Source organism: Eleutherodactylus coqui, chromosome 6 (genome assembly GCF_035609145.1).
Source record: "Eleutherodactylus coqui strain aEleCoq1 chromosome 6, aEleCoq1.hap1, whole genome shotgun sequence".
In the NCBI taxonomy this organism is placed as follows: Eukaryota; Metazoa; Chordata; class Amphibia; order Anura; family Eleutherodactylidae; genus Eleutherodactylus; species Eleutherodactylus coqui.
In genome coordinates this window covers 189,836,605-189,860,964 of record NC_089842.1, presented here as the reverse complement: position 1 = coordinate 189,860,964, position 24,360 = coordinate 189,836,605, and the positions used below count along the sequence as shown (strand labels likewise).

The window sequence follows — 24,360 nt, the reverse complement described above, 5'->3', positions numbered from 1 at the left end:
TCCAGCCCTCAGCATCAATGACGTCGTCCGACACCGCTCCACTGGCATCAGGCAAGATGACCAGATAATCATTGGGAATTCAAGGCGGTGGACCTGTGTCGATCAACTAACACAGTATGTAAGGCTGAAAAAAAAAAAAAAAAAGACATGTCCATCCAGTTCAGCCCATTACACCCCTCTCCCCATGTTGATCCAGAGGAAGGGGAAAAAAAATACAACAAATGAAGGTAGAAGCCATTTTTTTTTCATTTAGGGGAAATAAATTCCTTCCCAACTCCAATCTGGCAATCAGAATAAACCCTGGATCACCAACCTTTCTGAAGTTATTAATGATTATAACCTATAATATTGTAACGCTCAAGAAAGGCATCCAAGCCCCTCTTGTACTCTTATCGAATTTGCCATCACCATGTCCTCAGGCAGAGAGTTCAATAGTCTCACTGCTCTTACAGTGAAGAACCCCCTTCTATGACTTATCCTAAGGTCAATATTTGTAAAATCCCAAAGACACCTCTTCAAATAGTTGTTCACTTTACTTACAACACTACAGTCCTTAGAAGAAAAAAAAAGTCAGATGTCTTACTGCGTATAAACTGACCTCAAGTGCCAGACAACCATTTCTTAGATATGACAGTAGAGCTAAATAACTATAGTCGGTTGTGACATCCTTTCTCCCGTAGTACTGCATTAAATATGTTGCTGTGACGTTCATACTACAGCTTCCATCCAATGGCACTATGGAGGAAGTGGTAGCCAGAGACCCTGCTTACTACTGTAATTCGACTTAGACATAGTTGAAATAAATGAAGCCAGCAGACGCATCTGCTCATGTCACACCACCATCTGCCCACTCCATTCAGGTGGGGAGAAGAGAAGCCATGAGGGAACGGAGACTACGCAAGTATACATAATAAAACATTTTTTCAAATGAAGTGGGTGGGACGCCCAAAGAGATTGTCCAGTGTGCAAATGGTGTGAAATAAAGAATTTTAAAAATGTATGTTGAACGAAAAGCTGCCAAAAAAACAAAAAGTTTAAAGCACTTCACTCAGAGACAAAATTCAGCACCAGAGCAAAAAAGCCAATAGGAACTACAACTAATACCAACACATGACTTAATTCAGTTTCTATAGACTATGTTTTACCATAGACACAGGCATAATCCACTACCTAGGACACAAAAAACAAAACAAATCCGAGAAGTCCCAGCAATTCTTCCCTTGTCATCCTCTATTTTGATCATCTCTCTATGTCCCAGGAGCTCAGCTATGTCCCTCACCATCTGACTGTAAGACAATTGGCTGCAGCAGGAGCTTCCCCCCTCTGCTGAAAACCCAAAAGATTGTTAAGGACCACCCCATAGCAATTCTCTAGCCAAGAATGGAACAGATCAGCAAGAAATTGACCAGTGTTCCCTGTTAATACACAACTAGTTAGTTTCAGAGGCGAGAATCTTGCGTGAATTGTGCGTTGCGAGACATATAAAACTCCCGCGAATATGAACTCCATTCACAGCAATGCTGCAAGAGAAAATAAATAAATCAATCAATCGAGGCATTTCCTATCTTTTCACGTTCAGAATGCATCGCTCATTGATTTTATTGGGGCCTTAAAAACATGCCATCGTTGCATCGCAGTAGCATGCATATGGCACATTTACCACTCAAACCAATGGAAAGCACTTCTGATCCTCAAATGTGCGTGAAACGCACGCAAGAAGATCAGAGTTTCACAGAAGCAAAGCATTTTTGCCTGAAAACAAATCGCCTCGCATCCGTGGGTCAAGTGCATTTTGCCGGGTGCGATATTGAGCCCAGTTTCTCAGCCCGATATCACACTTACCCACGTGCAGTTAGTCTCAGGAACAAGAAACTAATGAGCATTTAATATAAATTTATCTTTAACATAAATTCCTAAGTTTAAAGTTTCTGTAATAGAAGTGGCGACTACTCTGGCTGACGTGGCCTGTCCATGTATCCAGTCACACATGCATATGAGGTGTGTGTGCGCGCGCGCATATACATATTTTTAAGTCTGTCCTGCATACATATTTAATGCATTTTTCATGCGTGCAAAAAACATGCAAGAAGGGGGTCTAAGGCAGTTGGCTGTTCATATGGTTAGCCTGCTTACAATACCACATTTCCCCTGCAATGGCCAACAGAATGGCTTTTCTGAAGTCTAACTTGTAGTGATCAGCTGATCCCTGGTTGGCCTTTAATCTAAAAATGGGGCGTTATGAGGAGTTTGATAGATTTCTATCTACAGGGAATGTTGCACCCAAGCTTTTCTTTACAGGGGGCAAAGATTTAGTTAGCCATGGCAGAGTACGATTCAGACCCTTGCCCTGGCACTCACTATAGGAGAACATCAGCCTCCCCTAGGTATACAGTATGCTTAACTTATATGCACTGCAATAAGCATTTGCTGTAAATGGCAGAAGGATATAGTCATTTTAAAGGTCACATTTGAAGATCAAGTTCTGATTAATGACAAGAAATCAAAACAATACTTCCTGCACTATGTCACCGATAAACAATGGCAGGGAGTCGTGAGGACTGCATTATTCAACACAATTCCCCGTAGTTGGACTGCACTCTACCTCACGTCTGTTGTCTGTCTAATTACTATTCAGACGGGGATTTGTTAAATGCAGTACCTATGTTCACTAGCGACAAGGGAATAGTCTTCTAGCTACAGTGACGTAACTAGCAGCGTCTAACAAACATTAAAATAAGATTAAGAACCTGACAGGGAAAGCAACTAACGTAAATATAGACTAAGTCATGAAATTCAGCCTGAAGATGTAGCTATGAATAGTAAAGCTCGGCATCCCCGATAGTATTTTACCTGCGTATTCTCTGTACATCTGGAATATCCCGGCAAGACTCAGAAGTTGATTTTTGTATGAAATTCTACACATCATCATCATCATCCCCGTACCACCATTAGAGTTTTCTCAACATGGCCTGACTCAGTGACCCATCTTGGTGGCACAGAGGGCAGATCTTGGGGGAAAAAAGGAATAAGACTCACTCTTTGTATTATAAGCATCTAGGATTGTCTGGTTTAGAAAAACAAATTTCAAATGCTGTATTAAAGAATTATGCATTGAAAGGGGTTGTCCAGCTTTAAACTATTGCTGGCCTATCCTGAGATTACACCATCAATAGTAGATCAACAGGTATGCCAACTAGACCCCCTGGTGATCAGCTGATCGTTTGGCTACTGGAGTTAATTTCTGCCAGAAACAGCTCTGCTCTCACCCCAGTGGCTCAGCTTGGTATTACTCAAAATTTCTATGCAGCAGTGCAGCGGCCCATTGAACAGTTGATCACCAGGGATTCCAGATGGGGAGGGGGGGGGGGGGGAAACCACTGCTGATCTACAATTGATTGCCTATCCAGAGAATAGGCCATCAACAATTTAAAGCTAGCAAACCCTTTAACAGAAGCAGGGTTGTTTGTTCAGGACCCTCTCCTATTACCATAGCCAGCATAGATTGCAGATATAAAGATCACCTTTCGCCCTGGAGGGTCAGTCACATCTGCACATTTCACAGTCTATGGGAAATGGCGGGAGAATAGAGAGAATTCACAATCCTACTGCAACCGTCCTTCTCTAATATAGTGACCAGACATTGTGATTAGGTATGGGAACATTAACGGAATGTGATTGACAACACTGAAGCACCACAAAAGCCAGACGAAGTCAGATGTCACACGCTGGCAGCGCTCCCCGTTACTACAAGAGAGCCAAAAAACATATTTAGGATGATTGCTGATTGAAATGAGAAATCTGTTTAGCAGAAGTTTACTTTTACTGCAAAAGACCTCAGGGACATATTCCAATAAATAAAGGGACTTATTCTTGCAATCACAGTTTTATAAGCCTATTATATAAAACAAAAGATTGTTGTGTACTTGATACAAATTACCGGCTTTTAACATTGAACAAAAAAAAAAAAGCTAATACATTTTTCACAGTTGGCGGAGAGAACAAAATACCTTGAAACTGATCCATTCTCTGGTAATTCTTGTTGCATGTTGGGATCACTCGCCTCTGCAGGATCGCTGACCTCTCTGTCTGGAATGGGCACCGCGCATGTAGAAACACTCCAGAAACATTGTTTTCTTTTAAATCTGGTGCCTGCCAGTTTTATTCCACATCACAGAAAACATGTACAGCATATCACAGTCCATTATCTGAAACCCCCACCAGGGTATGAGTTTAGGGTCATCCTCCCTGTCAAGCCTGAGGCCTTACAATATGGGGAATGAGTTTAGGGTAGTCCTCCCTGTCAAACTCAAGGCCTCAACTGGTCCATACTGGACCTCCAGCTTGCAGCACTTTCAGCGCTGCTGCGCTGTCACTTCCCCCTGAGCATATTAGCCTTTTACTCCCCACTTCTACACGAGCCAAACTAAACAACCAATCCCCGTGAATCAGCCAACCCAACTAACCAATCCCCGTGAATCAAGCAACCCAACTAACCAATCCCCGTGAATCAAGCAACCCAACTAACCAATAACCGGCAATGAGTAAATCCAAACAACCAATCAAGTTTTGAATGGTCCAGATTTGGGGAGTAATATAGATATATGCTCCCCCTAAGTGGGTCAGGAACTGATCCTTTATCTCACTTCCTGCCACACCCACAGGTGGTCTCTCTCTCTGTAGGTATCAGAATGCATGTCTTATCATCCTCTGCAGGCCATTCTGTATACTGCACTCCTACATTCTATAGTAAACATCTTCTTTTGGATTAGGTATTACTATCCGGGCAATCCCTAACGCACGCAACTTGTGTGCTCTAAAAACACACCTCTTCAGGGAGGCATATCATATCCCCTAAACCAAACCCTAATACTATTGTCTATGTGTATAGCACCCCTCACTCTCCACATCATCATACCATGCACATCTCCAGCCCCTTTACCTTCTCTATCACCCCATTAACATAGTAACATAGTATGTAAGGCCAAATGAAGACAATGTCCATCTAGTTCAGCCTGTTTATCCTCTTATGTTGTTGATCCAGAGGAATGCAAAAAACCCCAAGAGGCAAGAGCCAATTAGCCTTCCCGACTCCCTAATTGCAATCAGACTAATCCCTGGATCAACCTCTAACAGTTCCTACCTGCCTGTATTATTTGTAGGACCCTCATCCCTACTGTTTCCATTAATTGATTACTTCATGTAACTGTGGTTTTGTTTTTATTCCCCCTGTCTTGTAAGCACTGCGGAATATGTTGGCACTATATAAATAAAGATTATTATTCTTAGGTTTAATGAAAGCTCTACTACGGGCATATAAAGAGATTGTCAAGTTTTCCTGTACAGGTCAAAAAGAAATCATGATGAGGTTCTTAGTTTTTACAGTAATCTCGTTAGAGAGGAAACATAATAATTAAAGGAGTTGTCCAGCTGCAAACTACTGATGGCCTATAAATAGAAGATCACAGCGGAGTGGGGGAAAGGTCTGCCACAAGGGACCCCTGCTAATCAGCTGTTCTCTGGGCTTTTGTGCTCATGCACTGAAGGATTTCTAAAGGAAACAAAATCACTCTGTTCCCACCACAGTGGTCAGGCTTGGTATCACACACAAAGTTCCCATTGAAGTGAACGGGAACTCTGCCTACAAAACCAAGCCAAGCCACTGTAGTGGGAACAGAGTTGTTAGCTTCCTGTAGAAATCAGGGGGCTCGCACACAGTAATTACGGTTATTCAAGAAACCACTAGTCGGCATAAAACCAGATAACATTTAAACAATGGAAATAAAAAACAGTCGCAGTGGGGGACGGTATTCATAGAACAGGGCTAGGTATAGAGAAGATAAAAGGGGGGAGGGGGTTGAAGAGAAAAATTAGGAAGGGGGGGGGGGGGGGAAAAAAAAAAAAAAAAAAAAAGCACACAGGGAGGGCCGAGTAATGTAGTAGAAATAGGGCCAGAGACACAGGGATCGGTGAGTTTCAGATCTTACACACTACAGAGTGGACAGCCCCCCAGAAATCATGTATCAGAGGGCAATCCCAGAAAAAACATGCATGAGCGCCCGTCTCTGTACCACATCGCTGGCATGTTGGGGATGTGGAGCGGTACATTTTGGGCAGTCTTGAGGGTACCATATCTGCTTAAAACATTTGCCTCACTTTGAGATAACCAGTTTAAGCAAACACGACCTCTCTAAGTTGTTCATATACTATAATACAGCATACTTTATCTTATACTTACCTTTATAATAGCATTTTATTTCCTTTTGTAGTACTTTAGGTCTATGTTACAGTTATCTGAAGTGCCTTAATACAAAGTAACGGTTCCCACCCAGGTATTTGTAAAGGTCAAGAACAATTAACCCTTTCCAATCCAATTTGTATCCTGGTTTTCCTAGGGTGCGTACTCTTTTTCTGCCGTTATACAACAGCTCTATATGCTGGCTAAAGCCAGTACTGCATGAGGTGACACGGTTAGGCTCCAACACCAGAGAGGCTGGCAATATACAGTAAGGCCGGCTGCACACGAGCGCGACGGGCTCCGCCGCGGAATATTCCGCGGCGAAGCCCGTCACGGCGCCTCCCAGAGACCCCATACTTACCAGCGTATCCGGTGTCTTCGCTCCCGCATGACGCTTCCCCACCCACCGCCGCCGCGTCACATGACACACCCACTGCGTCACATGACGCGGCCGGCCGTGTCATGTGACGCGCCGGTCGCGTCATAAGACGCGGCGGCGGTAGGCGGGAAAGCGTTTTAACGCTATCTTCCGCTGTGTTACAGCGGGAGATAGCGTGAACGGACGGCTTCCATTGACTGCAATGGAAGCCGTCAGCGCGTACACCCGCGGCAAATAGAGCATGCCGCAGGGGAGGACGGGAGATTTCACGGTGCGGAATTCCGCGGTGGAATTCCGCACCATGTGCCCTGAGCTATTAGGTTCAATAGAACCTAATAACTGCGGGCAACGCAGCGGATTTTCGCTGCGAATTACGCGGCGGAAATCCGTTCGTGGGAAGGAGGCCTAAGAGAACCCCGACGGATGTCTTCCAACATCGGAGCTAAACAGCCTTAAATCATAATGTCTTCAGGTCAGACAGTGGATTGGAAAGGGTTAAAAGAAGAAGAAAAAAAAACCTAAGAAATGCTCTTAGAACTTCTTCCAAGGGAAACCTGCAGACTGTTTTCAAGAGTCTCATTATTTTCTATAGTGCGTAGATCAAAATCATGGCAAACTTCCCAAAAACATGGATTTCATCTTGTTTTAATATATACTAATGTTAAAAAAGGGAGTGAATTTCTTACCGAAAATTCCTTTTTTCCGAGTCATCCTGACGGCAGACATGGAGGTTGCACCTTAACCTCGTAGGGACAGGAAGCAAGAGACTTCAAAAGGCTCCTCCCGTCTCCCATTCACCAGTGTCTTCTAACTTACTTACATGGACATGTCGTGGTTAACCAAGGAAGATATTTATTTGCTCCGAAAAAAAACAACATGGTTAGTTCCATTTGAACATAAACAAGAAGAGGGTAGCTTACCCGGACTTAAACACAAGATAATATGCACAAATTTACCGCATAAAAGGAAATGTCCAACATAGGAGCCTCTGGGCTACAGATTCGTGCCAGCATAAACGTTAATATAAACGTGTGAATTTTTGGGAGGGAAATACGTGCCGTCAGGATGACTCGGAAAAAAGGAATTTTCAGTAAGAAATTCACTCCCTTTTCCCGGCGTCATCCTGACGGCAGACATGGAGTATACCAGATTAACTCTTTAGGGAGGGACCACTGCTTGCAGGACCTTTCTCCCGAAAGAGAGAGATCGGAGGAGAGGTCCGCATTCAGCCTGTAATGTTTTGCGAAGGTGTGCAGGTTGGACGATGTGGCTGCCTTACAAATTTGGTCCGGCGTCGCCATAGCCCTCTCTGCCCAGGAGCAGGAAACTGCCCTGGTAGAATGGGCCTTGAGTCCTTCCGGGATAGTGCTGTTGCAGGACGAGTAGGCCTGCTGGATGGTGGATTTTATCCAGTGGCTAATGGATCTCCTAGAAGCCGCTCTTCCTCTGCCTGGCCCCTGAAATTGAACAATAGACAGTCAGCCTTCCTAAAGGATGAGGTCTGCTCTAGGTAGCATAGAATGGCCTTCCTTGCATCCAGGCTATGGTAGTCTCTTTCCCTATCGTTTTGGGGATTTTGACAGAAGGATGGGAGAATAATTTCTTGCTGTCTGTGGAATTTTGAGTCTACCTTTGGAAGAAAAAGAGGGGTCTGTTTTTAGTATGACCCTATCGTCCTGGCCTAATAGGTAAGATGTCTTACAAGATAGGGCCTGGAGCTCGCTTACGCGCCTTGCTGTTGTGATGGCTACCAGGAACACAGTTTTAAACGTGAGTAACCTAATTGGAATCTGATCGATAGGTTGAAGGGGTCTTTGCAGAGGCTTTGGAGAACTAGGTTCAGGTCCCATGGGGGGACTGTACTATGGCTAACTGGCCTCATTCTTTCTGCCGCTTTCATGAACCTGTGGATCAGTCTATGATCCGCCGAAGGTTGGTCTAGAATGGCCGAGAGCGCTGATACCTGTACTTCCAGGGTTCCTGGTCTCAGGTTTTTATCTGGAGGAAGTCCAAAATCTCCGCCAAAGTGTCAAGATTGGAGACTTCCAGCCCCTTCCAGGAGGAGAATTTTTTCCCCTGATCTTATTATAAATAGCTGAGGTTACAGGTTTTCGGGACTGGCGTAGAGTCGCGATAACTCTGGAGGACAGACCTTGTCTTAGTAGCGTCTGTTCCTCAATATCCACACCGCGAGGTTCAGGCTCTCTAGGTTGGAGCAAAGAACTGGGCCCTGCGCTAGAAGGTCCTTCCTGGGCGGATTGGCTCCGAGATGGCGAGCTTTAGGAGCCCCGGAAACCATGCCCTTTATTTTATTTTTTTTTCCCCCCCAGTGTGGGGCGATCAGGATCAGTGTGATGTTGCTCTGCTGGACCTTCTGAAGAATTCTCGGGATCAGGGGGTATGGGGGGGGGGGGGGGGGGGGAGGCGTACGCCAACTCTGAAATCCCAACTCTGGGAAAAAGCGTCTAACCCCTCGGCCTTGTCCCTCGGATCTAGGGAAAAATAGGCGGGACATTCTGAATTTTTGCTGCTCGCAAACAGGTCCACCTGTGGACTGCCCCAGGTTTCTGTAATGAGACGAAATTCCTCTTGATTCAGAGACCATTCCCCGGGGTCTAGGCCTCTTCGACTTAGAAAGTCGGCTGTCAGGTTCTGGGATCCTTTGAGATGGACCGCTGTCAGGGACTGTACCGTGGACTCGGCCCATCGGAAGATCCGGGCTGTTAATTTCAGCAGTTGAAAGTTTCTGGTGCCTCCCTGGTGGCGAATAAGTGAAACGGCGGTCACGTTATCAGAGAAGATCTTAACATGTCTCTTCTTTAGGATATCCTGAGGTCTGTGAAGCGCCTCCCCGATGGCCCTAAGCTCTCTGAAATTTGAGGTTTGGGCACGCAATGTCGGACCCCATTTGCCCTGGAGCAAACGATGCTCCACTTGCGCTCCCCAGCCAGACTGGCTTGCGTTGGTGACTACGGAGATGAAGGGCTCTGTCACCCATGGGGACTCCGCCTCTAGGTTGCCAGTTGACCGCCACCAGCGGAGGGACCTTGTGACCGATGAGGACACGGACATTCTGCTGTCCAGAGAGGTTGTTGCCCCGTCCCAGTTGCCCAGGGTGGCTCTCTGTAGCGTCCTTGAGTGCGCCTGGGCCCAAGGAATAATGCCGATACAGGAGGTCATGAGGCCCAGGAGCCTCATTGCGTCCCTAATCGTTATTTGTTTCTTCTGGCCGCATTTCTGTGCTGCCAGCCTAAGGTTTTCCTGCCTGGGTGGAGGCAAAGACAAGATCTGAGACACTGAGTCTATCTGTACCCCCAGGAAGGTCTTTCGCATCTCGGGGAGAAGACTAGATTTAGGGAAGTTAACTATCCACCCCAGTCTCTGAAATAGGGAGATGATTCGGCTGGTATGCTCTTTGAGGATCTTCGGCGAGGATGGAATTACCAGGAAATCGTCCAGGTATGGGACAATGTTTATGCCTGCCACATGGAGATGCGCCACCATCTCTGCCACTATTTTAGAGAATATCCCGGGTGCCGTTGAAATTCCGGAGGGTAGGCCCTGGAATTGAAAATGGTGTACACGGCTGCCCATCCTGATGGCAAACCGCAGGTACTTGTGATGTTCCGGCAGGACTGGGACGTGGTAGTACGCGTCCTTTAGATCGACGGTACTCATAAAGTCCCCTCTTTTGATCAGAGTTACTGCAGACCTGACGGTTTCCATCTTAAACCTTTTGTAGGTAATAAACCTTTTCAGGCCCTTCAGATTAAGGATCATCCGAAACTGTCGTTCGGTTTTTTTGATTGATCTGGATTATGATTTCTCCAGCAGGCTTTGGGGTATTTTGTCGCTTTCCGAATTGAGTGTCGTGTGCACACATCGTCGACCAGAATCAGACACAAATGCTTGTCTAAAACCGGGAGAGTCTCTACACTGTGTAGAGGCTCAGGCTTTTTATTATAACACATGACAACCGCCCTTCAATGGGCGTGCAACAGATTACATCAGTAACATATAAGATTCTCATTTGTTGGATCATATAGAATCCCCCACCTCTCTGCCCACCCCCTCTCAAGTCCAGTATAATGTGGACTTTTGTCCTAGCTGAAGTCATCTCCGTGTAGTGATGAATCATTGTTTACCTAGCTTCAGGATGAGAGTGGAAGGCGGCCTAGGTAAACACTCAGTATTGAACACAGGATATACACGACACTATGGCCTTTTAACTCTTAGAAACTGGTTGAGCAACTTCTATGTACTTAGAGCAAATACATCACCCATCCATTGGCTAGCAAATACCATGATTAGATTGTGTGTGTGTCCTTTAAACTCTTGAGCTAAAAGTCATTACAACAACAAAATACATTTGGGTTATATTAATCGATAGACATTTTATAAATAATCATCATGTCTATCACAATCCCCCCTTAAAATGTCTATCCTCTAATTCTCTATCTAATTTTCACAGTTTTCTGCGCATGAGCCTATAACTGGAGCACGTTGAAGGTTCGTTTTAGGGTCTTCAAGGGGGTGTAGGACTTGTCCACTCCTTCTGGGGATGCATCCAGCAAACTCATGGTGGGGGCGGCTTTTCCAGCATCAGTTTTACAGGTCTCTCTGACACAGGGGATAACACAGCAGACTAGAACAGAAAAGGTAACCATCAGTTCACATACAACAGCGACGCCCGTCTGTGCCAGGATCCTTTACCACCCGCTCATCCATGGCGAGTGCTGGTCCCAAAAGTTAGCTCTTTTTAGTTAGTGCGGTCAGCTTCTTAATGACAACTGCGTCTTTACCCGCGGGTCACGTGTCGTCTAGGATGTAGGTATGACAAGTCTTCCCTATCATCTTTCAGACACTCCCCTTTTCAGCTAAAGTCGTCTCTAAGGCCATTCTATTTTTTTAAAAAGTCATAGTCGAGGTAGGTCCTATTGGTCGACTAGTCCCTATAAGGCGTCTCTAGTATAATTTATAAACCGCTGCTAATTATAATAAACATAATTAATCCAGTCAACATTTATTTACCCTAATGATCAGGAAAATGGACTCGAATCTAGTTTTAACTTGATCTCTAATTTTTAAAACTTGTCAGGTACCCCCCTTGGCTATCCTATGACGTCAATTTATACGTGTAGATCAAAACTACCACCAGGGGTCTCTCTTCTCGTTCTAGCATAATGTTACAATACTAGTAGCGTCAACAGGTACGCACGGCGTGGGACTCCCTAATCTTCACCCACACCAAAGTCCCTCCTGGAGATAGTCCTAATGGTGAACACGTCCAAGTCGCCTCAGCCTTGCGTCAGGGTTTTCCCACTGCCCGTAAGTCCCTACTCCTAGGAGGGGGGGGGGATCCCTACCTTACCTCAAAGGGAGGCCATGGATTCCCTGGGCTCATTTCCGGGCATCCATACCCTCTATCTGTACAAGTTAACACCCCACAGGGTGTGCCCTCGCCGGAACCTAAGGTCTTCTGCACTATCCCTTGGCAAATGGGAATTCCACTGACAATCCATCTTAGGAGATCGGGGCAGGCGCAGTACTAGTACATTTCTCCTTTTCTTTGGTAGCGTACGTGGTTGGCATTATCAGAACTGGCTCTTCATCTTTTTCAAACAAGGGAAACGTTAGTGTCTGACAGGATGTGGAGGAGCATAAGGGCTTTACTAAGGCACACTCCCCTGTCCAATTACCCTCCAGGCGGGTCCTCTACCTCATGTCTCCACAAAGCCAGTAAACGTCTCCTAAGGACTGGACCTGATTCTGCATCTATTCCCCTCCTATCATACTGTAGGAGGAGCAATACCCGTTGGCGAGTTCCCCAAAAATCTCCCTCCACCCTGCCTATTTGCCTGGCAGGTGTAGTTTCCAGGGTAGTCAGTAATACTCTCTCCGGTGCAAAACACTTAAGTAGTTATAGAGTATTCCTTCTTCCATTTCTCACGGACAGTGTAATTAGCGGAAATGTTCGTGAAGAGACTAATAAACCACTCTTCAGCATCTACAGGGAGATTTAGGGGGACCATCCCCGAGTGTAGTCGGGCACTACCGCACACGCAACAGTTAGACTTGTTGCTCCTGTTAGCATTGTACCTCATCAACTCCAACCAGAGATTCTGGTCAGAGTAGCCAGTCGCTACTGTCAAGGTGTCCTCAAAGGTAGGGTCGGCTATGATCATCATGTTCGTCAAGGTCTTTATCTTACGGCGGAGGGGGTTAATTATGGGCACGGGACTAAGTGAAGGCTTCCATTCGGCTGCATCTACCATATCCCTTATTTTAAACTTCCCTAAGGGATCTGTCCTCCCGTACCGGTATGTCCCCAGACTATAAGTCTCCCCGTCCCCCGGGCTTGGATCTCCCATGGTTAATGTAAAAACCGCATTAAAACCAAGCAACATACTAAGTTCAGCCTTCCAATACCTGCTGTCCTTATTATTCTCAAGGAGGGTTATACGACTAATTAGGGATTTCCCGCTCTTATCTTTCTTATTTAAGGCACTTCGCGGTTTATAGGACTAGTCTGTTCCTGCGTTACATCCCACTAATCCCCAATAACGGCAGTCTTCTCCCTAGACGTTATCAGTGGCGCAAACATATTGTATTCCCCGGGTATATAAGTCATATAACCAGCCGGACTGGGCTAAATCTGGCCTGCGGTGGGATCTTGCGCCTAGACACGGGACCACAGTACAATAGTCGAAGGAATATGCGGCTACTTGAGCATTGGACGAGTTATACTAGAAGGTAACCATACCCTCATATTCTTCCGACTAAGGATTCCAGTTGCCACCCTCCTCTCTCACTAGCCCTAACCAGAGTAAGTCTTTGGCACAACTAAGATTGGTCTCCCGGATCTGAAGCTTTCTTACAGTATGAAGCATGGATCCATGTAAGTCTTTCGGCTAGTTTCACAGCTGTGGCAGTAGTCAGAAGCACCTGGTAGGGGCCATCAAATCGGGGCTCAAGAGGGTGCTTCCTGAGGAACTTCTTGACGCACACCCAATCCCCAGGCTGCAAGATATGTGTCCCAGTGTCTGCCTCTGAGTCTGGAAGAGAACACCTGTGCATAGGCTTTGGTTAGTTCTTTAACAACGGAAATCACATACTTAGTCAACACATCAGATTGTAATTGTAACTACTGAGGATAGTAAAGACCTAGCCTTGGGGCTAGCCCAAACAATCTCGTAGGGAGATAATGTATAATCCCCCCTAGGTTCATATCTAACACTGTATAAGGCTATTGGATGACAGTCTTTCCAAAGTGGCGTCATTTTTAAGTATCTTACTTTTTAGCGTGCCACTACGTCTCTCCACCTTTCCACTACACTAAAGGTGGTACAGTATGTAAAAGGCCTGGGATACACCCAGAGCAGACATGACATGTTACATTCACCTGTGAAGTTTATACCTCTGTCTGACTCTGAATCACTTCTGGTACCCCATATTCACAGTTTACCTCGTTCATGAGCTTCTTTGCGGTTACCTACTTGTTTGCCTTGGTAACAGGGTCGGCCTCCAACCTGCAAAGACATCAACAACAAGCACGTATTCATACTTCCCAACAAGTGGGAGCTGAACGTAGTCAATTTGCAATCCTTGAAATGGGTAGAGTGGTCCCGGCAAGTGTGATGTGGCAAATTTACTTCTGCCCTGACTCACCTATGGCATAGATCATGCTAAACCGGACAAATGATGCAGCAGCTACAGAGAACCCAGAAGTCGCCCAACCTCTTTCAAGCGTCGTCGTCAGTGCTGCTTTACTAGGTGGGTCTTTGCGTCCATCAGCTGGGCCATCATGGGATACAGGAACTGTGGTGGGCAAGTGCTGTTGACCGTTCACCACACGCTGTCCTGTTTCTGCTGCTCCCATATTAGTCCATTTATTCTTTTCTTCCTTGCTGGCTTGTAACTGTAAAAGTCTTTTAGCATATCAAAGTCCAAATTTTTGTCAATGTCCAAAGTTTTTTACCACTGACTCATGCTGTCAGTATCTTACTTCTTTCTTCCACGGCTTGAGGGCCGCTGCCTTTGCTGCGCTGTCAGCGAGGGTGTCGTCTCTCGCCTCTCCAGTGTAGGACTCGGTGCGAACTCTCAACTTTGTCAGGTAGAAGTAGGGCCTCCATGCGACTCTGTACCGCTGCACCATTCTCAATTGGTTGTCCTGCTAAGGTAAAAAAACTGTCTGGCCTTCCATATTGGGCCGTAATCATGAGCTGTGCCAAATGCATACCAGGAGTCAGTGTAAAGGGTTGCCGGTCTTACCTCTCGCCACTCTACTCGCCTCAGTGAGGGCCTTCAATTCCGCTTATTGTACTGTGACATGCGGAGGCAGAGCTTCTGCTTCTAGGACATCTTGTTGTGTGACCACTGCATATCCGATGTGGAGTCATCAATCCTCACCCTGGTACCATCTGCAAAAAGCTCAACATATGCATTATCAACAGAGGTTCTGATAACTGTTTGCATACCTGCAGTTTCTTACTGTATTAGTACTAAATAATCGTGCTGATGTTCTATTTCACATGGCTCAGAATCTTGTAGCACAAAATCATTTATTTATTTTTTTTCAAACCCAATCGCTGATCTACAACACCTAGATCATCTATGACCCAGATCACCTATGCCTCCCCCCTTTTGAACCGGAATACTCAATGGAAAAAAGAGTAATTGCGTTCAAACTAGTAAACCAAGAGGCACAAAAACAAGCACTTTGTAGGTCAAGGTGACATTGTATGCAGCGAAGTCTGAGCGAAAATCTCCTTACAAAAAAAAAAAAAAACTAAAATGTTTTTTTTTGTTTTTTTTCCTTTCAGGTCGCAGTTAGTATTTTTTAACACAAGGGGGCACCACACGATTCAAATTTTACGTCACCCAGTGTAATAGTATTTCAGGGTATGGCCAGCGTTTAGCTTTTACTCTCCTGTCGGAATATAATTATAGCTTCAGTGTAGACTGACACTAGAATATACAAAAGACTTAAAGAAAAACTAAAGAATACGGATGAATTAACATCCTACTCTGGGCAATTTAGTCCCTCTTTCTTCACATAAAAAGTAAAATTACTTCACCAAATTGCATGAAAAAGTTTGCTGGGTGACTATAGGGAAATTATTTAATCTGTAGGAGCCTTCCATAACATCATCTGTCTGAGTATCCATTGGAGAAGCGGGCAGTGGAAAACAGAGCCCCTGGAAACATGAGAGCGTCCCCTGTCATGTATTCCTGGTCTCTGCCCCCCATGCATCAACTCCATTCTTCCATGCACTATAAACCAGCTTAGTCATCTACTATGTCCCAAGCTGCATCTCCACAAAGGTTTGTTTCCCTGAACTTATCACACATCCAAAGTGGCCACATCTTGGAGCGTAACAAAGTCTGGTCAAACAAAACCTTACTTCAGACAATCATGATGTTAGCACTGGATACAGTGGCATTGGGAAATATAGGCCTCCCAAGTGCAGCAAAATGGCCGCCAGAGGCAGAAAGGGGCGGGGCTACAAATCTCCCAGGTGAGGCAAAATGGCTGCCGGAGGACCGGGCGGGGCCAGGGGCAGCAGCACTTCCAGGTGAGGCAAGATGACCGCTGGAGGAGGAAGGGGCGGGGCCAGATCCTGTCCCGGATGGGGAGGGACCGGAAGTAACATCACACACCCTGAAAGTGAGCACATGGGGGGGAAGTAACTTCAGGGTGGGGGCAGGCCTCACTACATTTACTGCAGAGTCACACTATGTTGGATTGTAAACATTGCAAGCACGGCCGCCATTACAGGGAGGGGCTGTAGTCAACACAAAGACATTACATTGTTCATTAGCAATACACATACCCCCCTACATGCTTTCCCCTCTTCAATCTCTCAACTATGTTATACCTCCTCCTAGCAATCTAAAAACACCTTTCTTTCTGCTAGGCTTCCTGCTCATCTTCTGAAAACTTTCTACAGTCTATCTTACCTGTCCATACTCATTTCTGCTTATCTGTCCATGACCTAACATTTCTTTCTGCAACTTTTCCTGGTCCTTTCCCATTGTTCAGTAAACTCTGCTCCCTTCAGCAACCAGATCACAAGCTCTATGACCTTTGTCCTTGCTCACTTTGCTCAACTCTATGCTACCTGCTTATTCTAGCCTATTCGAAGTTTCTGGACACAATAGTGTTCCTCTTCTAAAATCTGCTTTCTTCAAATCCTTCCCATATAACCTCTCTTTCCCACTCAGAAAAGACAAAAGGAAACAGAAAGGGTTAATTGAAAAAGCTTTCAGTTCACTCTCTTACCAGCACCCCTCCCCCAATAATCAACACTGCACATTCTTTCTATAATACCAGACAGACGGGATTACTGGAGAATACCCACAACGGCTCAGGGTATATATATATCTGCACTATATATATCAACCAACCTCTACTAGTAATCCCCAAGAGCACTCCTTGTACACGATCTAGACAGGACATTTAGCTATACACAGAGACTGACGATTATTTTCAATGACCAAAACCTCAATAATATTCTGGAGAAATCAGCCGTCACAAAGCACGACTATACTTCATACGTATATACCTTTCCACATATGAGAACATAACACGCTCAATCATAAAGTTAAGTATACGTATCATAAATCTTCCTAACCTCACACTAGTTTTACCTAGGAGCACGTGTCACTGGCGTGTTCCCTCAGACTTAAACAGCCGAGTCCGCCCTCCTGACACATTAACCCTCACAGAATTTATCTCTTGGTCTTGCATAAACAATTTTTAACCGTCTCAGACACAACAGCATACACAGCGTACAAAATACCCCTAGACAGGTAAAAACGGTGTTTTTTCTGAGTGGACAGACCTGTCTTTCAGTGAAGGTCCAGTCTGGATCAGGAACAGGCAGAAAAGCAGTCAGAACCCAGCTCACATCGGTAGATTTACATAAAGCAATCTTACCGTGTTCTGTAGATTTTCGGGCCCCTGAGTTCTGCGTGCCATCTGCCGATCTCTGTACGTTCCAGGCTGTGACCTCACAGATCCACTCGCCCACCCAGGGACGCCACTGATCTGGATTATGATTTCTCCAGCAGGCTTTGGGGTATTTTGTCGCTTTCCGAATTGAGTGTCGTGTGCACACATCGTCGACCAGAATCAGACACAAATGCTTGTCTAAAACCGGGAGAGTCTCTACACTGTGTAGAGGCTCAGGCTTTTTATTATAACACATGACAACCGCCCTTCAATGGGCGTGCAACAGATTACATCAGTAACATATAAGATTCTCATTTGTTGGATCATATAGAATCCCCCACCTCTCTGCCCACCCCCTCTCAAGTCCAGTATAATGTGGACTTTTGTCCTAGCTGAAGTCATCTCCGTGTAGTGATGAATCATTGTTTACCTAGCTTCAGGATGAGAGTGGAAGGCGGCCTAGGTAAACACTCAGTATTGAACACAGGATATACACGACACTATGGCCTTTTAACTCTTAGAAACTGGTTGAGCAACTTCTATGTACTTAGAGCAAATACATCACCCATCCATTGGCTAGCAAATACCATGATTAGATTGTGTGTGTGTCCTTTAAACTCTTGAGCTAAAAGTCATTACAACAACAAAATACATTTGGGTTATATTAATCGATAGACATTTTATAAATAATCATCATGTCTATCACATGATCAGAAATATGGGTGAGTAGAACCCCAAGCCCTGTTCTACTGCGGGGACCCGGACTACCGCCCCCATCTGTAGCAGCTTAGAAATTTAATTTTTAAAGATATCCTGCAGGACGGGGGATTGCGTGGGGGTGACTCTGAAATTACTGGGGGCCGGGTGAAGAGTTCTATTCTGTACCCTTGGGCTATGAGCTGCAGGACCCACGGGTTGTCTGTAACCCCCTGCCATTCCCGGGAAAAGCTCAATAGTCTGTCCCCCACCTGGTACTCGCCTACAGGGGAAGGGGTTGTTTTTGTCTTACCCCTGCCTCCTTTGGGGTAGGACCAGCGCCCCGTCTTTCCTTTGCCTCGGTATGGCTTGAAGGATGGCTGAGGTTTGTGGGGAAATCCCGTTCTTGCTTGGTCCGGGAAACTGTGGGTCCTGTCGGTAGCTCTTTTTAGGATCTCCTCCAAGTCCGCACCAAAGATGTGCTGGCCATGAAAACGGAATGTTACACGGCCTTCCTTTGGAAGCCGTATCTGCTTTCCATGTTTTAAGCCAGACCGCCTGCCCCCAACCAGAGGAACATCGACCTCGCCACAGAAGTCGCCGCGATATTGGACTTCAGCGTACAGGCCGTTGTTTGCCAGGCCCGTTTCATCAAGGCGTCAAGCCTGTCCATCGGGTCTTTAAGATGAGAGGAGTCCTCGAATGGCAGGGCTGTCTTTTTGGCCATTATGGCCACCTGTGCCCGACGCCACGCGCGGCCGCGCTGGCATGCCTGGAGGAGAGAGGCATCTGAGCCTATGGTCTGCCGCTCTCCCCGGCTAAAAACAACTGCGCCGAGCTGTGGCAGAGGAAGGAGGGGACTCAAGGACCTCTGGTCCGCCGCTCCAACCGCTGCGGTGGTGAAGCCCGGCCGGTCAGACCTGTGGCTCGTCGTGCTCCCGGACCGCGCGTAGATGCTCACGTCTTTCTCCGCAAAGCGGAGTCTCTCTTTATATTCGTGGGACAAATAAAGGTGTTTGTCCGCGCAGCCCACTCATCCGTGATTACTTTTTTCAGGGTATCATTAACCAGAAACACTGTGCGGTTCCTTGGTCTGAGCCCGCCGAACATGTCGTCCTGTACAGCAAGTCGCCCAGGGATTGCTCAAACTCTGAGCTCGTTAGCGGTATGTGGCTCGCCCTTTTAGCGGCCCTTCCTTCTCGCTGAGCTGGGGGGGAGACTGGAAATCGATGCCCGGACCTCCTCTCTAACCAGGGATCTAATATCTTCCCTGAATGCGGCCTGTTCATCCGTAAGGATCTTGGAGGTACAATCGGGGCATAGCGGCTTTTTATACGCCGCGTCCAGTTTTTGGTTTTTTTTTTTTAAAGACACAGGGCGCCTTTCCTGTGTTTTTTCTTTAGGTCCTGTTTAGACCGGGTGGATTCCCTGTCCTGCAGAATATACATGCATGCACATAAGGGAAAACCCCCCCACACAATGCTAAATCCCTGAGCATAACATCCCTGCAACAAGTAACACTTACAGTTTGCAGGGCTTCCATCTCTGGTTCCTTTGTAGTCATGATGCAGAAACGCAGACAGAACCAGATTAGACAGATAAATCCTTCTCTGAAGGTGTGCTGTCAGTGGAAGCTTGCCGGGGGGGGGGGGGGGGGGGGGGTCTCCATTTTCAAATCTCCCGCTGTTCCGGGTCAGCCGACGGCGTCTGACGTCACCACGTCACGCCGCGTCATTGGCTCCGTCCCCCGACGCCGGCATGCCTGGAGGAGAGAGGCATCTGAGCCTATGGCCTGCCGCTCTCCCCGGCTGAAAAACAACTCCGAGCTGTGAAAGAGGAAGGAGGGGACTCAAGGACCTCTGGTCCGCCGCTCCGACTGCTGTGGTGGTGAACCCCGGGCGGTCAGACCTGTGGCCCGCCGTGCTCCCGGACCGCGCTGACACCCAGAAGGGAGATGAGAAGGGAAGCAGCCCTATGGACCGTCAATCCCTACAGTCAGCCTGCTTTGGAAAAAAGTGAGGGGGGAAACAGCCCTATGGACCGTTCCCCCAGCTGTCATCCTGCAGCTCCCTGGAGGGAGCTTCTCTTGCATGTCCCTGTAGGTACAGGAAGCACTGGTGAATGGGAGATGGGAGGAGCCTTTTGAAGTCTCTTGCTTCCTGTCCCTACGAGGTCAAGGTGCAACCTCCATGTCTGCCGTCAGGATGACGCCGGGAAAATTGCCGTGTATGCAATTCTGTGGTACAGTAACACCTTTAAAAAGAGCAATACCCTAGCATTTGGATGTTACAGAGAGAGGGTCCTCGGCTTGGGACCTCTCTTCAAGGGTCAAAGTAGAAAGCCACTAGCAAGCATCAGCTCTTGCTCTGGCAGACAACTCAAGCCATCCAGATGGCCAATCATGGCACGTTTTCCATGCTATGGCATATTTTCCCTTCAGCAGCCAATCTTCACCAAACTCATTTCTTTGTCATGGTCTTGGGAACTGGACTATAGCTACAATAAAGTCGTAAAAAAAAAAGTTGTAATATACAAGATATTTATAAAAATGTTAAGAATTGCACATTTTTACAGGAAAAGAAATCCAACCAACCTCTGAGCATTAAAACAAACACTGCTATGGCTGGCCTACAATACATTTGCTTCCTTCCCCTATTGATCATTACCAGCAGTCATAACTAGGAAGCTCAAGGAAAAAAAAAAACACGTGAAGAATTAGAAGGAAAATATCTTAGAAAATGATCAAATCACAGTTGCTATTTCTTGCCAGCAATGCCCACTCAGACTTAATGATACCATGAACTGACTGATTTACTAGGAATGCTTGTGCTGCCTCCTGGGGCCAAATAATTAAATTCAAATTGAATTTTAATTTTACATAATTAGCCTCTGATTTTTTAAGTCACATCGTCTTGTGAATGTAATTTTCCATAGTACGTTAACCAATACCTAGTGTTTAAAACTAGAGTTTCCAGTTCACCGTGCGGATACACAATGTTATTATCGCTGGGCGCCGGTTAACTCCGAGCCATACAGTTTCTAAAATGCTAAATTAAATGTTCAGCGGCATAAAAATGAAGAGGGTTCTGCCAACAAGCTCACGACCGAGTAAAAGCTCCCAATTAATGAATGGTCTTTGAAGTCAACTGCATTGTGTCACATTACAGAGCAGGCCCCAAAATTCTGACCATATCATTAGCTTATTACCAACATGTACAGTATGTGCCAACTGTATGTAAGATGGGAGAAGGAAAAAAAAAAAAAAATTTACATTTTGGCAGGATCAAAAAATCATGGGCACGTTAAAAAGCATGTACCACATGCAAGTCATAAGATCCCTCCTCCATAGCTTAATAACGGGAGAAGCGCTAACCCAAAAATATTAGAAAAACTGACGTCTTTGAGTCGGCCTATTTTTACAGGTTATATCATATCTGTTTTGAGGGAAGTTTGGCGACAACTATTACCCTTCTTTCAGGTTATTAGTGAGCCTCTGTTCACACTAGTGTCAAGTCTTCCATGTACAACAGCCATGGAAGTCAATGGGTTTCTGTGTTTAGAATGACAATATTATATCACTGTAGGCAGCGCTACTCCTGCCATCAGGAGTACCGAAAAGGCCAACAGTAAGCCTTTAAGGCTAGTGTGAACACCGCTTTATTATTCAAGTGACATTTAGACTGTTTTGTATAAGTCGTATTACATTAAATTTTGCAGAAAGTGATGTTTCAGCACCAATAAATCCTACTACTAGCACCTTCTAAGAAACGTGCAGAGATAACATTCCCCCCCTCACCAACTCTACAATAAATAGGGATATGTAGCAGCGCTCAACCACCACCAGAAAAAGGCTTTTAGTAGAACTTTAGTCATTTTCTTCTGTGCAATATCCTAGATTGAAAACATGAGGATTCAAAATTACGTTATTATAGTCGCTTTTATTTTTATCAGTTCAAAGAAAGATGCCTTTCTTCCCGAAATACAGTTTTTTCTGAATTTGGTGTGTTCTCTTAATATTGCAAGGATACAGAAGGTTTCTGTGCGAGTTGCGAAAAGGATGTTACCTCTGCAAAAGGTTAAAAGTGCATAAATGGTTTGATGTACTTGTATTTCTCCTTCTGTAGGATTGTCTTGGGATTAGCTTTGATAATGGCAGGAAAAGAGGTGTACCTCACTTGACACCTTTACCAGTCCTATCGCCCTTCTGTTCACATCTGCATTCACGGCGGTCATCAGGACTCAATGTATTTAGGCAGAAAGAATAGCCCCAGACCTCAGCACTAATAGATACGATCATCAGTCCCTTGTCAACAGAACCATGACACTAGCGGACAGTTTGAGAATTTCAATAATACAGGAGAACTGCTGGTGTAAAGGTGGTGCAGATCATGAACGAGACAAACTTTTATTTAGCAAAAATTAAAAATCATACGTTTTTAGCCAGAATCACATGAACACTACCTCGCTTTCTTCGAGAACTGAAGTGGTGCCATTCCTGACCACCTATCAGATCACTAACATTATAGCTTTGCAACTGACTCTAGGCTGCATCTCCTTTGACCCTTTCACTGCCAGGAGATTTTGGACATTCTGCACCTTCAGCAGCCAGGACAAGTTTTTTCTTTTTTTGTTTCTTTTAAACTTTTGACATGTATATAGATAAAATGTAAATCACAAAATAAAAAAAATAAAAAAAACATGCATGCATCTCATGCGAAACCCACAACCATATTCACATTGTCAAACTGACACTCACATTTGCGTGACAGCATGTTTTTGCATTTAAAAAAAAAAAAAAAAGCTTAAAGGCTAGAGATGAGCGAGCACGCTCAGTAATGGCAGATACTTGAGCAAGCATCGCTCTTCTCGAGTAACTGCATACTCATTCGAGCAAACTCGCTCGAGTATCTGCTTTTACCGATCGTGCTCGCTCATCTCTATTAAAGACGTGTATATTCGTGGCTAAAAGTTTGGCCCTAGTAGAAAATTAGGTGCAAAATGCCTCCTAAAAATAACATGCAGAGTTTATATACACTACCGTTCAAAAGTTTGGGGTCACATTGAAATGTCCTTATTTTTGAAGGAAAAGCACTGTACTTTTCAATGAAGATAACTTTAAACTAGTCTTAACTTTAAACAAATGCACTCTATACATTGCTAATGTGGTAAATGACTATTCTAGCTGCAAATGCCTGGTTTTTTGTGCAAAATCTACAAAGGTGAATAGGGGCCCATTTCCAGCAACTATCACTCCAGTGTTCTAATGGTACAATGTGTTTGCTCATTGGCTCAGAAGGCTAATTGATGATTAGAAAACCCTTGTGCAATCATGTTCACACATCTGAAAACAGTCTAGCTCGTTACAGAAGCTACAAAACTGACCTTCCTGTGAGCAGATTGAGTTTCTGGAGCATCACATTTGTGGGGTCAATTAAACGCTCAAAATGGCCAGAAAAAGAGAACTTTCATCTGAAACTCGACAGTCTATTCTTGTTCTTAGAAATGAAGGCTATTCCATGCGAGAAATTGCTAAGAAATTGAAGATTTCCTACAACGGTGTGTACTACTCCCTTCAGAGGACAGCACAAACAGGCTCTAACCAGAGTAGAAAAAGAAGTGGGAGGCCGCGTTGCACAACTAAGCAAGAAGATAAGCACATTCGAGTCTCTAGTTTGAGAAACAGACGCCTCACAGGTACCCAACTGGCATCTTCATTAAATAGTACCCGCAAAACACCAGTGTCAACATCTACAGTGAAGAGGCGGCTGCGGGAATTTGGGCTTCAGGGCAGAGTGGCAAAGAAAAAGCCATATCTGAGACTGGCCAATAAAAGAAAAAGATTAAGGTGGGCAAAAGAACACAGACATTGGACAGAGGAAGACTGGAAAAAAGTGTTGTGGACGGATGAATCCAAGTTTGAGGTGTTTGGATCACAAAGAAGAACGTTTGTGAGACGCAGAACAAATGAAAAGATGCTGGAAGAATGCCTGACGCCATCTGTTAAGCATGGTGGAGGTAATGTGATGGTCTGGGGTTGCTTTGGTGCTGGTAAGGTGGGAGATTTGTACAGGGTAAAAGGGATTCTGAATAAGGAAG

The 24,360-nt window shown here is 45.4% G+C and overlaps 2 protein-coding genes and 1 long non-coding RNA gene across 5 annotated transcripts in view; 1 reads left to right on the top strand and 2 right to left on the bottom strand.

Moving 5' to 3' along the window:
• The window catches only part of LOC136631566 (uncharacterized), an 85,691-nt gene extending 81,972 nt beyond the window's left edge, over positions 1 to 3,719 (bottom strand). For both annotated transcript variants that reach the window (XR_010793059.1, XR_010793058.1), the window contains exons 1-2: positions 3,522 to 3,719; positions 2,851 to 3,008 (exon numbers count right to left, since the gene is read on the bottom strand). This is a non-coding gene — a long non-coding RNA (uncharacterized lncRNA). The remainder of the gene's footprint in view (positions 1 to 2,850; positions 3,009 to 3,521) is intronic.
• Positions 1 to 24,360, top strand: part of CHRM5 (cholinergic receptor muscarinic 5) — a 247,436-nt gene that overhangs the window by 158,452 nt on the left and 64,624 nt on the right. The window lies entirely within an intron of this gene.
• Positions 1 to 24,360, bottom strand: part of AVEN (apoptosis and caspase activation inhibitor) — a 639,800-nt gene that overhangs the window by 586,471 nt on the left and 28,969 nt on the right. The window lies entirely within an intron of this gene.